Genomic DNA, 12,993 nt, shown 5'->3' on the forward strand with positions numbered 1-12,993 from the left:
TCAAGATAATGGACATCAGGCAATGAAGGACAGTGATCTCTCAAAGACAGGAAACTAACAAACTGAACCCTAGGATCCTGTCAGCTTACTGCCCCAAAGGATTTCCAGGTCACAATACAGTAAGGGGAGACTGAGTCAGGCTCTGCCAGATATACCGGGTTAAAGAGATGGAGTTAAGATTTGGGGCAGAAGCAAGATGGCTGGAGTTCACAGGACAGAGTGCTAAAGGCAAGAGAGCTGTTCCAGAGGAGATCCTGGGAATCTGCCAAGGGTCCCTCTTGAGTGTTGAGCAAGAACTGGAACAGTGCACAGGTGTCAGAGAGCTACCTACTCAGAGCTCCTGGAAAGACCCACCCAAAAGGAAGAGGGACAAGTATTCAGTGTTTACAAGGAGCTGGGAATAGCACAAAGTTTCCATTCATCCTAGTGGTTATTCCCGTATCAATGAAATGTTTTATGCTATAAAATGGAGACACTGAAGCAGAGGAACACTTTGTTATACTGGTATTTAGGCCAGATCCTAACCCACAATGTCACAAACCTATTTTCCAAGTTTCATAGAAAATGCAAACAGGCTTGTATTTGCAGTCAGGAGAAAGGGGTCTCCTTTTACAAGCTGGAGAATGGAAAATCTTCTCATCCTAATCTTAGAACACTGCAAGGATGGCATATGTCTTATCCAAACAGAAATTAGTGGACTCTAGGGATCTGACTCTAAATCCAGGGGTACCTGGGTGGCTCAGTGGGTTAAAGCATCTGCCTTCAGCTCAGGTCATGATCCCAGGGTCCTGAGATCGAGCCCCACAGCGGACTCTCTGCTCAGTGGGAAGCCTGCTTCCCTTCCTCTCTCTCTGCCTGCCTCTCTGCCTACTTGTGATCTCTGTCAAATAAATAAATAAAAATCTTTAAAAAAATAAATCCAACAATTTTTCCTTTACTCAAAATTGTTTCTTTTCATCATTATGACTTGTGTTAAGGAAACACAGTAGTAAATGTAGTATAATAGACCTCCCCCACCCCATCGGCAGTTTTGATTTCCCTGGTTCCAGGTACGCATAGTCACCTGCAGTCCCAAGCAGATGATGCTCCTCCTGACATATGGTCAAAAGCTCCATAGTAGCTACGGCACAATGCGGACATCATTCACCTCATGGCATCTCCTCTTATAGTTGTTTCACCATCTCATACCATCACGAGAAGAATGAGTTCATTACAGTAAAATATTTCCAAAGGGAGAAACCACATTCATATAACTTTTATACTGTATATGGTTATAATTGCTCTATTTTTTTTATAAGTTATTAATCTTTTTTTTTTTTCATGTAGGTTACATGCCCAGTGTGGAGCCCAACATGGGGCTTGAACTCATGACCCTAAGCTCAAGAGCTGAGCTACCATCAAGAGTTAGATGCTCAGCCAACTGAGCCACCCAGGTGCCCCTATTTATTGTTAGTCTTTGTCTGCCTAATTTATAAATTAAACTTTATCGTATGTATGTAGAGGAAAAACCCAGGATATATAGATATCAGTACTATGTACAGTTCAGACATCCACCGGGAGTCTTGGAATGTATTCCCTGCGGATAAGGAGGACTACTGCATCTCTTCTTATCTGAGCCCTAGGCCATGTGAAGGGCTGATAGAGACTGAGGAGGACTGCTTTGAGGACTTCACTGTCAATATTACATTCAAATGTTTATAATAATATAAATGAGGCCACACTGTTGCAGAAATCATTGGGGAGAACTGTGGCTTGACTCTGCTTGAGTCAATAGTTCAGCTTCATTCCAGCCCTTTACAGTTAAGTGGGGTCATGTGACTAGGTTCTGGCCGCTGGAATGTTTGCCCCTTTAAGGTGAGGACCATAAAATCTCTCTCCACATCATCTTCCTCCTTTGTCATCTTTCTTGATTACGAAGGAGCCACATCTGTAACATGGACGTGTCACAAGGAGAATGAGCTGGGGGCCCTGAATAACTACAGAGCTCAGGCCTCCCCCTTCACACAGCCAGACACTCAACAGTGATGTAAAAGAAGGACAAACTTTTACTCTGTTAAATCAAAAACATTTTGGAGTCATTTATAAAGCAGAAAAACTATTATAAAAGACGTATCTACTCTGTATTAGATCAAATAGGTGAAGTATATCAGTTGGTGGGGGACAAAGATTTTTATGTATTGCCTAGTAAAATTAGCAAAGATTTATGAATAAATTCCATAGGAAATTTAACAATTTCCATAGGAAATTTAATGGCCATTTATTCTTAAAACTTGGTATGCAATTTTGGGTAGTAATTCTTTATGTTATACTTTAATTGGGGAGAGGGGGGTCTGCTACTAGGGGGAAATATATTCTGTCCTTTTTCATTATCTATCTAAAGCTCTTGAAAAATTTATAAAACCTATGGGTCTCTTAGCTTTCATTTTTCAAAAGATAATTTCTTGCTTGGAATGAGTAAGATTTGGAGCTCACACTGTGAGGAGTTCACCAAGACCATTTTTTATTGAACACAGAGCACTTAGTGGTCAAAGAATACACTCTGTCAAAGTTAGGTAGGAACGACCTTGATAACAACTCACAGGGTCAAATAAGGAAATTAAAGGGTAAGATTTTGGCTTGGATTATATTATTTCAATGAATTACCCACACAAAGGAAACGGAATTTCATACACTATTTCACTCTATAATTGGTATTATTGTGGCAGGGTGGGTTTTTTTCCCCCCTTTAATTCCTCCTTCTCTTTTCGAGGTTAAGCATAAAACACGAAATAATGCTATTTCATAGTAGCTGCTCTAGAATTTCTGTGGAAGACGGTCATAATGCCTATATTCTGGAAGAAAAACGGGGCTCATCATTGACATTACTTCACAAGGGTGCTATTTACATTTTTATTTAAGGGGATTTATTATTTATTTTTATTGAAGGGACTATAATAACAACAAAGTTCAATAACGACATCTTTTTTCCCATGTTATACACTGCATTGAGAAAATATCAACTCTTTGTAAATGTATATTTTTCTTTGGGGTGGCTTGAGGGAGCTGATAGGGGTAATAGAACTCCATGGTTGTTACTTTGTGGACATTCAATTATGAAATATTTAGTGAGTACTTGCAACGGGCTAAGCATTGGTCTAAGCATTGGAGATAGACCAGCAAACAAAACACAGGGATCCATTCCTTCATAGAATTTACATACTTGTGGGACATACAGGTGATTAAAAAAAATTACCTAAAATATATATTACACAATATAGGAGACAAAATATAAATATATGTAAGATATAAATATGTATATAGTGCCAAACATACTATAAAAAAGTGACAGAAAGGACTAGCGGTAGTAGGTGCACAGGAAGAGACAGTTTAGACTTTTGACAGGCTGGCTGGTCAGATCCTATGGGGTAGGTCTCAATGTGATATTTGAGTTGAAACCTGAAAGAACTGAACCATGTGGGTATCAGGAGTAGATCATTCTAGGTGGCAAAAGTGCAAAGGTCTGGAGGCAGGAACTTAACTTGGTCTGTTGAGGACAATATAAGATGATCACAGTTATCAAATTTGCAGATGCCATCTGCTAAAGTCAAACCACTGTGAAAAGGCCTCCCCCCGCCCCCATTTCTCCCCAGGATCCTGAGCCCTGAGGGCACCAGGGAAACCCATGGAGTTGGGTTTACAAGATAAATATACCACAGGGTGCTTTCCACCCTGAGGGCACCAGGGAAACCCATGGAGTTGGGTTTACAAGATAAATATACCACAGGGTGCCTTCCACCCTGCCCTTTACAAGATAAATATACCACAGGGTGCTTTCCACCCAATGGGAATGAACTATAATGAACTATAATGACAAGAGCCTTTCCACCCAATGGGAATGAACTATCCTGAACTATAATGACAAGAGCCTTGATGGAAGGCCAACACAAGGAAAGATGTGTTCCTGAAGTGGGAAATTGGCTGAATGTCATTAAACGAACCAGATGGTGGGCTGGGGATTGGCGCAGTGTGTCTCTCCTGCCTGTTTGAGTTCTCTCAAGTCAAGATCTGAGTCTCTGGGCCAGTGAGAAAAAGAGAAGGAAAAGAAATAGCTCTGTGGAATGTGGCAAATGAAACCAAACTGGATTGATCTCTAGCTTTAAAAGGTCTCCTCTTAGAAATCCAACAAGTTAAAAAAAAAAAAAAATTGTTCCTTAGAAGAAAACTAAAACGACCTAATAGAATCATGAACCTTCAAGAGAGGTGGGAGCAAACTTAGTAATGGCTTAATCGAACTTCTTTCTTCCATGAAAGAGAAAAAGAGGCCTCGCTAAGGAAATTGATTTTGAGAGGTTAAATGACATGTCCAGCATGATAAAGTCAGTTGGGAGCAAAAGCAGGTTGTCTGGCTGCCTTTTCAAGGCTGTTTCTTCAACAATTTAAGTGATGTTTCTCCCTTTTAAGTGTGATTATCTTTGAGATTCTTTTCTGGAAGGAACTGGTGCTTTAAAGCAACATAATTGGCTATAGGCAATGTAATAGAGTAGACAGCCTTCTGACTCAGCCCCGGGTTTAAGTTTTGGTTCCAAAAGAATGACCTTGTTAACTAGGTGGCTGGGATGTTATCACTTTCCTCCTGGATGTGTTGAGATTATATTTGAAGTACTTGGCACACATTAGGAATTCCTGAACTATAATGACAAGAGCCTTGAAAATAACTTATCTATGGAGGAATATCACATCTTATCTGATAGCCTCCAAATATAAACGTTCCTCACCCCAGTTGGCAGAAGTACATTATTATCCACAATGCCTGCCAAAGGGTCTTGTTTACTTGACCTCAGACTAAATGGGAGAAGACGGCACCCCGGCCTTGGAAGAGCATCAGAAGGCTTCCCAGGTGGCAGGCAAGCAGTGTTTGGAAAAATCCATATGAGTCAACCTTCCATGAGAGTCCATACCCATCGCACTCCCACGCTATTAGACGGAGGGCAAGACTGGGTCTCAGGGTAGACTCAGGGAAGCTCCACAAACACCACTGTGTTTCCAAGGCAACAGTGTGCGAAATGATGGTGAAGGCTACAATCACCAGACTGGTGAAGCGCAGGTTTGAGCACAGGATCCTATTACAGACTTATGAGCTGTGAGCTCTTTCCATCTAAGTGCAGGGCAAACACTATTACATGTTGGGGACAACGGTGTGTGAAATGATAGTCCTTGTAAAAACAGCTGGAGTGTGGAAGCAAATTCTTTAAGGTAAAAAGCTTATTACGGACTTAGGAGCTGTTAGCTTTGCTTCCTTCAGGCAAGGGTCTGGGGATGTCTGGGAGTTCAGTCTTGCTCCTGACTTTGGAGACCTTAACACACTTGCACGAAGACAGTGAAGGGTGTGTGTGGTTGCTGCCCAGGAGCTGAGCTCTGCTTACTTTGCGGCCATCCCCACGGGGCTCAGCTCTGTGAATAACTGCTCCAGTGAGGCTCCTTGAAGTAGTTTTGTCCTCTCTGTGCACGTGCAAAAGTGCCTGCAATTTCAACATACAATCCCTCTCGAGGTATCCTGCCCTTTACAAGATAAATATACCACAGGGTGCTTTCCACCCAATGGGAATTAACTGGCCAAAGTATGTTTTCCCACACTCACTGACAAGGTCTTAGCCGTGAACTTGCTTTACAGACCTTTGAAATTAAAATATGGATGAATAGGAAAAAAAATGAGAGAGCATGAGCCTTGGAAAGTGATTGTTTTTCTAAAACAAAATCTTCCCTTTCATTTGGAAGTTATTGTATTTAAGGTTCCTTTTCATTTCAAAGATAATTAAAATTGAAAATGACATAGTTTCTAAAGGTTTTCCTAGAAAAGAACACATACAAGTCCTGGGAAAATGGATTTTATTAGATCAAAACCCATGTTCTTCTCTTTAAACAGCCTTGTACAAAGACTGCTTGTAGAGTACAGAAGGAAACTTCAAAGCTGTGCCTCACTGTGCTTCCAACTCCTTTTTGCACCATTAGAAGCTGAGGGTGTTCCGTTTTCCTGACTTGGAGGAGCAGGATCCAAATTAGAAGTCAAATGTGCTCACTTCACTATTCTATCTCAGGCTCACACACACACAAAAAAATCTGAATTGTGATCAAAATCTGACTATCATTATAACTGAACATTATCACAAGACACTAAGAGAAGGAAGGAGATGAATTTTCTCCAAATGATTCATGTAAATCCTTGAGATTTATTAACAGTTGGAATTACATGGCTTATTGTCACAAACCAATAAGTCTACTGAGGCTTCCATGGTGTCTTCCAGACGATGGAAAGACACAGCAAATTATAAGACATGATCTCTGCCCTTCAGGAGGTGACAATTTCCTTTAATAAATACAATTTGGGAATTTTAATTAACTAAAAGAAAGTATAACTAACTAAATTTGTGAATTAACATGACTTACTGAAGTCATTCCCCAGCTGTCAGGGGAAGCTGAGGAGATGAGGAAAGAAAACAGAGAAAGTCCTGGTGGACCTAGAGGCTTGAGAAGGGAGACTTTCAAGTTTGGGTGAGACTTAGAAATACAAAGAGGAGAGTACAAGACAATCCTCAGTCTGAATGAACATGACAGCCCTCAAGTTTAAATCTACTGATGTGTAAGAGTGACAGACCCTCTGAGCACAGAAACACCATATGACATGATGTAAATGACTTGGAGGAGCAATACGACTTAACTTTATCCAACTGGAATGATGGAGAGTGAACAGATAGAAGGTACAGATAGTTTCTTAGGTTCTTTTGAGGGGCCAAGAGGATCATGAAAAGGAGGGAAGCAGGTTACGTCTGAGAACTTAAGGAGTGGTGGCAACCACTGTGTGCCTTGCCTAAAGGCAGTCAAATAAAAAAAGCATTTGACAGGCAACATAAGAGTAGGCTCATGGCTAAAATGCACCAACATTCCTAATTCCTCTGAGCTGTGTTTTGCCTCAACCTAGAACTTTTACACACTCAGTATTAACAGTAGCATTTTCCTGAGGACTGAACTTGGGACTCCCAATGACCCCCTAGTTACTTCCCCAGGTAGCTCTTCTATACTCCCTCTACTTCAATAACTTATGCTAATGCTGAACTAGAACATTTCGTTCCCTGAAATGACCCTGAGCTTTTTATCTCCTCCTTTTACTCTCTTCCCTGCCCTCTGTCTCAACTATTCTTCTCGTCAAAGTCCTCCGCATTCTTGAAGGCTGTGTTGGTTGTGCCTCAGTTCTCAGTGGTAAAAACCCAATGCAAATGAGCTTTACTGAAACACAGAAATTGCTTAGCTTAGCCCTATGCCCTGGAAGGACTTTGCTTTTTATCTCTTCAATCTCTTGGAGCTCTGTGTTTTGTTTCCTTTTCTCCCCATTGTGGATTAGCATCATTCTGTCTTTTTGTGGCCTTACTTCTTTGTGCAGGGGGGTTGGGGGTGGTGGTGCAGGAGGGCAGGCAAAAGGAAGGTAGAAAGCAAAGCAGATCCAGAAGTACATCATCCTAGCTTAGTGACCCTGGAGGAAGGAACACCCTTACTTCCAGCATCTATGAATAAAGAGTGTCAGAAATCACCCTGATTGGCCTGATTCGCTCCTTTGCTGTGGCATGGGAGCCTGTAATAGCCAGAGGTACCACACGGAGTAGGAAGACACCTTTCCACAGAGAAAGGGAAGGGAATCTAGGCAAAGGTTTAAAGGGATTCTGAGCAGCCATAACCAACGGCAACCACCCGCAGCCACACCAGCCCTGTTCTAGGGCCTTACTTCAGGAAGCAGTATAATCTTAGCAGGAAGAGCACAGAATTTATGAGTCAGCCTGAGTGCAAATTCTCGTGCTAGTACTTCCTGCTGCATAAACTTGAGCGAATGAACCACCAGAAACCTCTGTTTACTTGTTAAGCGGCAGTGACATGCGTTTCCTCCCCCACCCCCCCGTGCTAAATGTGTCATGAAAGTTAAATGAAACGGTACATGTGGTGTGCCCAGCTCAGTTCTTGGAATATAGGAAATGCCTGATACACAGCCATTGCTATGAGGGGGTTGATGCCTACGGTCATTATTACTACCTTCCCTATTAATGCTACTCTTCTACCCACTTTTCCTTCGTCCTCCCGGAGCCAAAAATGACTGTTCTCTTTTCCCTTCATCTGTGGACAAATTTTAGCATTTCTAATTCCCTTTTATGATAGCTATTGTTCACACCTGTGACAAGGACAAAAGACTTGGAGGTACTGAGTACTTGTGAAGGTTCTCAGTGTTTTTACTTTCCCTCTTCTTGCTGAATAGAATTTCTTGACGTCCACTCCCTTGCCTCCACCCGCCATTCTCTTTGAGTAGCCTGGTTCCTTGATATTTGCATGTGTTTGTGTTTATTTATTCATTTTTTTATTCAAGTATGGTTGACATACAGTGTTAGTTGCAGGCAGACAATTCTACACATTACTCAGTGTTCACCATGGCACAGGCAGTTTTAACTTCCTTTATCTATCTCACCCATCCCCCTCCACAGCCCCCCTGGCAGCCATCTGTCTGTTCTCTGTGTTTGAGTGGGTTTTGTTTTTTTGTTTTTTGGGGTTTTTTTTGTCTTTTTTTTTTCCTGTTTATTTATTTTGTTTCTTAAATTGAGAATCTTCTGAATTTAGAGGGAGGGAATAAGAGGAGGAGAGAAGAGGGTCAGGTAGCCTGAATTTGGAAAAGGTGTGACTAGGGGCATATTAGGAAGGGAAAAGTTCCTGTGTGGCTACTCATATGAGGAAACAGGAGGAGATGAAAGAGGATGAAATGGAGATGAAATGGAAAGTTCTAGTCAGATTTTTTTTTAAGATTTACAGACTATATGCATCGAATATATTTATAGTCAAATTTCTATCTACCCACCTAGATATATACTCCCCAAAGTATTAACCACCAAAGGTGTAAATTTTTTGCTGTTGCACAGTTTGTGGATTGATTACAAGCATGGGTTCATAGAACAAATGGAGAAAAGCCTGGGTGGACAGTTTTTTAAAAATCACATCTTTTAATGATATTATTTGTGTTTGTTAAATTATCCATTAAAGTCCATGTCCAGGAACAAAGCAAATAATTAGAAGTAATGACCCTTTATCACCGTCTTCCTTGAAGCTAACATCCTTACGCATGGCGTGGTCTATCCAGGGATCGATCGGGCAGTAAAGCTGTGATTATCTGATCAGACAAAGGGCTTTGTGGCCTCCATTCACACAGCATCCGCAATGTGGTGTTTTTACCTAAGCACCTGTAGAACATGGGCTGGAATCAGAGGGGGAAAAGCACCCTTAACTATCATTGATGACCTTGGAAATTCTCCAACTCATGTACGACATGTATTGCTCACGATTCGATCTTCGCATCCTAGAGAAATAAGGGGAGTTATACTAAACATTGATAAGTCTATTGAGACAAATGCCAGCAATTTCTCAGAGGGCCCAACTGACTTATTTTAGAGGGCTGGGGACACCTTTCTGCCTTAAACCTAAAAAGCGGAAACACAGATGATTGCTGCTGCCTTTCTAAATATGTCTTCCCACTTCCATTTGCAGAGTTACTAGAGATTTAATGCTCTGAAGGTTAGCAGAGCATCCCTAGCTGACTTTTTCACCCTCCTTTCCACGTAAGCTACAAATAAGCACATTGCCAGCTCTTAATCACCTAGTGCCCTCTGCTCCCTAAGGCAGCAGCCTGAGATTCCTGGGGCCTGTCAGGACCAGAGGAGGTCAAGGTTGGTTCTTCCTTTCCTCTCTCATTCAGACCACTCTTTAGGTTTATCAATCCAAGTTTTTCCAGATTACACTTTTACAAAGATAGAAGAGAAATTTTTAAAAAACAAATTAAAAAGTAACATTAAGATAGATTTTAATTGGTCCTATCCTTTGGGTCAAGTAAAGTAAACAAGTATTATCTCCTCATTCCAGATAGGACAGAGGATGGAGGTTATAGCACTGAGTAAGGTTTCCTGACTCTGAGGCTCCACCAGAGGAGAGAAGTCCTGGAGAGGTGTGTTGTTGGGGAAGGGCTGACACCTTCCCCCCATCCCCAGGATACTGGCCCAGTGTTGGAAGAGTTTCAGGTGGTGTATGGTCTTAGGATACACACTGAGGCCAGCCAGATGCTGAGCTGTCGCTTTGATACTGCTGTGGTTGGTGAAAAAACCCACTATGAGAGGCAGCTGTGGTGAGCAGCAAAGCCTCGTGGGCAGTGGGGTAGCAGCCCTCACCAGTGCTATCATGTGCAAAACAAACATGTGATGCCTGGGGCCAGTGAATAGATGTGCAGAAGTCTTTCCTCTGAGTTTGGGGCCTGCCTTAGTCCCACAGTTCCAGTATCATCCCAGTTTTGGGGGTAAGGACAGAACTCATACAGAACTTCTCATTAATTTTGGTAAATGAGGTTTCCAAGTTGGATTTGGCTACAAGCTATCAGAAGGGAAATCTCTCACCCTCTCTTTACCAAATCTCCCAACGCATGCTCTCTCTAACCATATTGTCTACCACCCCCCATCCCAATGGATTTACCAATCATGCTCCTACTTAAAGCAGCCCCTCCGTTTGTGCAGGAGACCCTCTAGTGCCCCCTCTCCTCCAATCAAGGACAATGCTCCAGCCATGCTCCTTCCTGTCCATTAATACCCAATCCCAATCATTCTCTCAGCACGGCAACTTGCTGTAGTAACTCATCTTAAACACATGCCGTCTTGATTCTAGATCCTCTTCCAAAGGTGCATGGTCTTACCACTTCCTTTATGGTGAAACTGCAGAATGGTTACATATACTGCAGTCCCTGTTTTGTCACCTCTCCCGCTCCGCCATTCTTTCCTCAGCCCACTCCAGTCAGCCTTGTCTGTGCACTGAAGTCACTAGCAGTGGCTGCTCTGCCAAATTCAGATACCATTCTCCAGCTCCCACTCTCCTCAACCTCTCACTAGCATGTGATATTGATACACTATTCACTTTCTCCTTGAAGGGCTTTGTTCCTTGGCTGCTGGGCTACACTCCCATTCTGTTTTCCTCTGGTGTGAAAAGAAGCCTGCTCTTCCTCATTCACCTCTTCTGGGCTCTCCTTTTCTTCCCATTTCTACATGTAGGAATACCCCAGAGGTGAGTCCTTGTCTCAATTCACACTTATTTCCTTGACAATCTCATTGAGCCCCATGGCTTTAAATACCATTTCTATGCTAATCTAGCCCAGATTTAATCTCTAGCCTCCACTTTCCCCTGACTCCACACTCCTATTCAATTCCTACTCAGCATCTCTACTCACCTACTAGTAAGTACTTCAAAGTGAATATATCCTATATTTAACTCCTTATTCCCAAGCCCACTCCAAATATGCTAATACCTAAGGGCTTTCTGTTTCATTAAATGGTTACAACATTTACTAGTCATTCAGTTAAAAAACCTAGGAGCTGTCATTGTTTCTCTCTTGTTCTCACAGTTTATATCAAGCTTATTAACAAACCCATTGGGTCTACCTCAGGGAGTACCACTTGCCACCATCTAACCACCATCTTAATCCAAACTGTCACCATCTCTCTTGTACTGTCCTTTTTATTAGTATGTATCATTCTTAATGCTGCCACATATTCTCCATGTAACATACAGAGTAACAATTTTAAGACTGTATATAAGATCACAACACTGTTCAACTCAAAATTCCCCAATGGTTCCATAATATTTAGAATAAAGCCAAAGTAATTGACAAGGTACATAACCGCAGACCCGGTGTGACCTGGCATGTTCTTGCTCTCTTTATCCCTCTCTCTCTTACATGCTCATGTACACATAACCCATCCACACATTTCATTCCCTTCTATTCTTCCCTGATCTCTGTTTTTTGAACACATCTGCCATGCTCCTACTGTAAGACCTTTGTGCTTGTTGTGTTCTCAGCCTGGAACATTCTTTCCCCACACATGCCCATGATGCTACTCACTCACTCCAATCCCTGACTTCTTCCCTTCGGGACTTCTTCCCTAACTTCTTCTAGAGCTCTTATTCCTAACTAAGAGATTATAATTATTTATGTATTATATATTGATTATATCATCATTTATGCTATTATAGAGTTGTTTGTGTATTTGACTAATGTTTATCTCCTCTACAAGATAATACAATTTTTAGAACAGGGATTCTGCCTGTTTTGTTTGCTATTTTATCTGAGTCACCTGAAAGAATGTGATAGAGAATCAGGGTTAAATATTTTTGCTGAATGTATAAATGCCAAATTTCAGTCAACCCAGTAGATTTCAGTAACTTGTACTGAACCAAAGTGGTGAGGTAGCGCTAAACAATTATAGCAACGGCACTTACAATGGTTTCCTTATGATTAATCTGTGGTTATTTCAAAGAGGTTTATTGAGCAAGAAAATGCTAAGAGAAACCAAACTGCATTTACAATTCTTTTGTGCAAAAAAATATGATCTATTACACAACAAATGGTTTTAAAAATTACATTGTTTTTAGCTGCCTCAAGGGTTTTGTACTTTCTAATCCTTTTGCTAGGAACATTATTTTCCCCAAATATTTTCATGGCATCACATGCTCATTTTATATAAAGATTTCCTTCTCTGAAAAAAAAATAGTATTGATATTATTCGACTGAGGAAAAAATTATTTACATGTATTCCTACAACAAAAACCAGCTAGCAGGAGAAGGCATTAGCAATACATGTAACTGACAAATTACTGTATAGAACACATAACCGATTTTCCTAAATCAATAAAAAAGATAAGCAAAACAATAGAAACATAAGAGTAAGAAAATAGAAATTTTGTAGAAAAAGAAGTACAAGTGGCATACCAGTATAAAAAATATCAACTTCAGAAAAACAAAAAATCAGCTTCAGGGTACCTGGGTGGCTCAGTCTATTGAGCATCTAGATGCTTTTGGCTCAAGTCATGATCCTAGGATCCTGGGATTGAGTGCCACGTGGGGCTCCCTGCTCAAAGCTTGCTTCTCCCTCTCCCTCTGCCCCTACATCCTGCTTG

The 12,993-nt window shown here is 41.3% G+C and overlaps 1 long non-coding RNA gene across 1 annotated transcript in view; it reads right to left on the reverse strand.

Annotated features, from left to right (window-relative positions):
- Positions 1–12,993, reverse strand: part of LOC116579826 — a 392,811-nt gene that overhangs the window by 236,944 nt on the left and 142,874 nt on the right. The gene's annotated exons all lie outside the window — the stretch shown is intronic.

This window comes from Mustela erminea, chromosome 1, assembly GCF_009829155.1.
Source record: "Mustela erminea isolate mMusErm1 chromosome 1, mMusErm1.Pri, whole genome shotgun sequence".
NCBI lineage: Eukaryota > Metazoa > Chordata > Mammalia > Carnivora > Mustelidae > Mustela > Mustela erminea.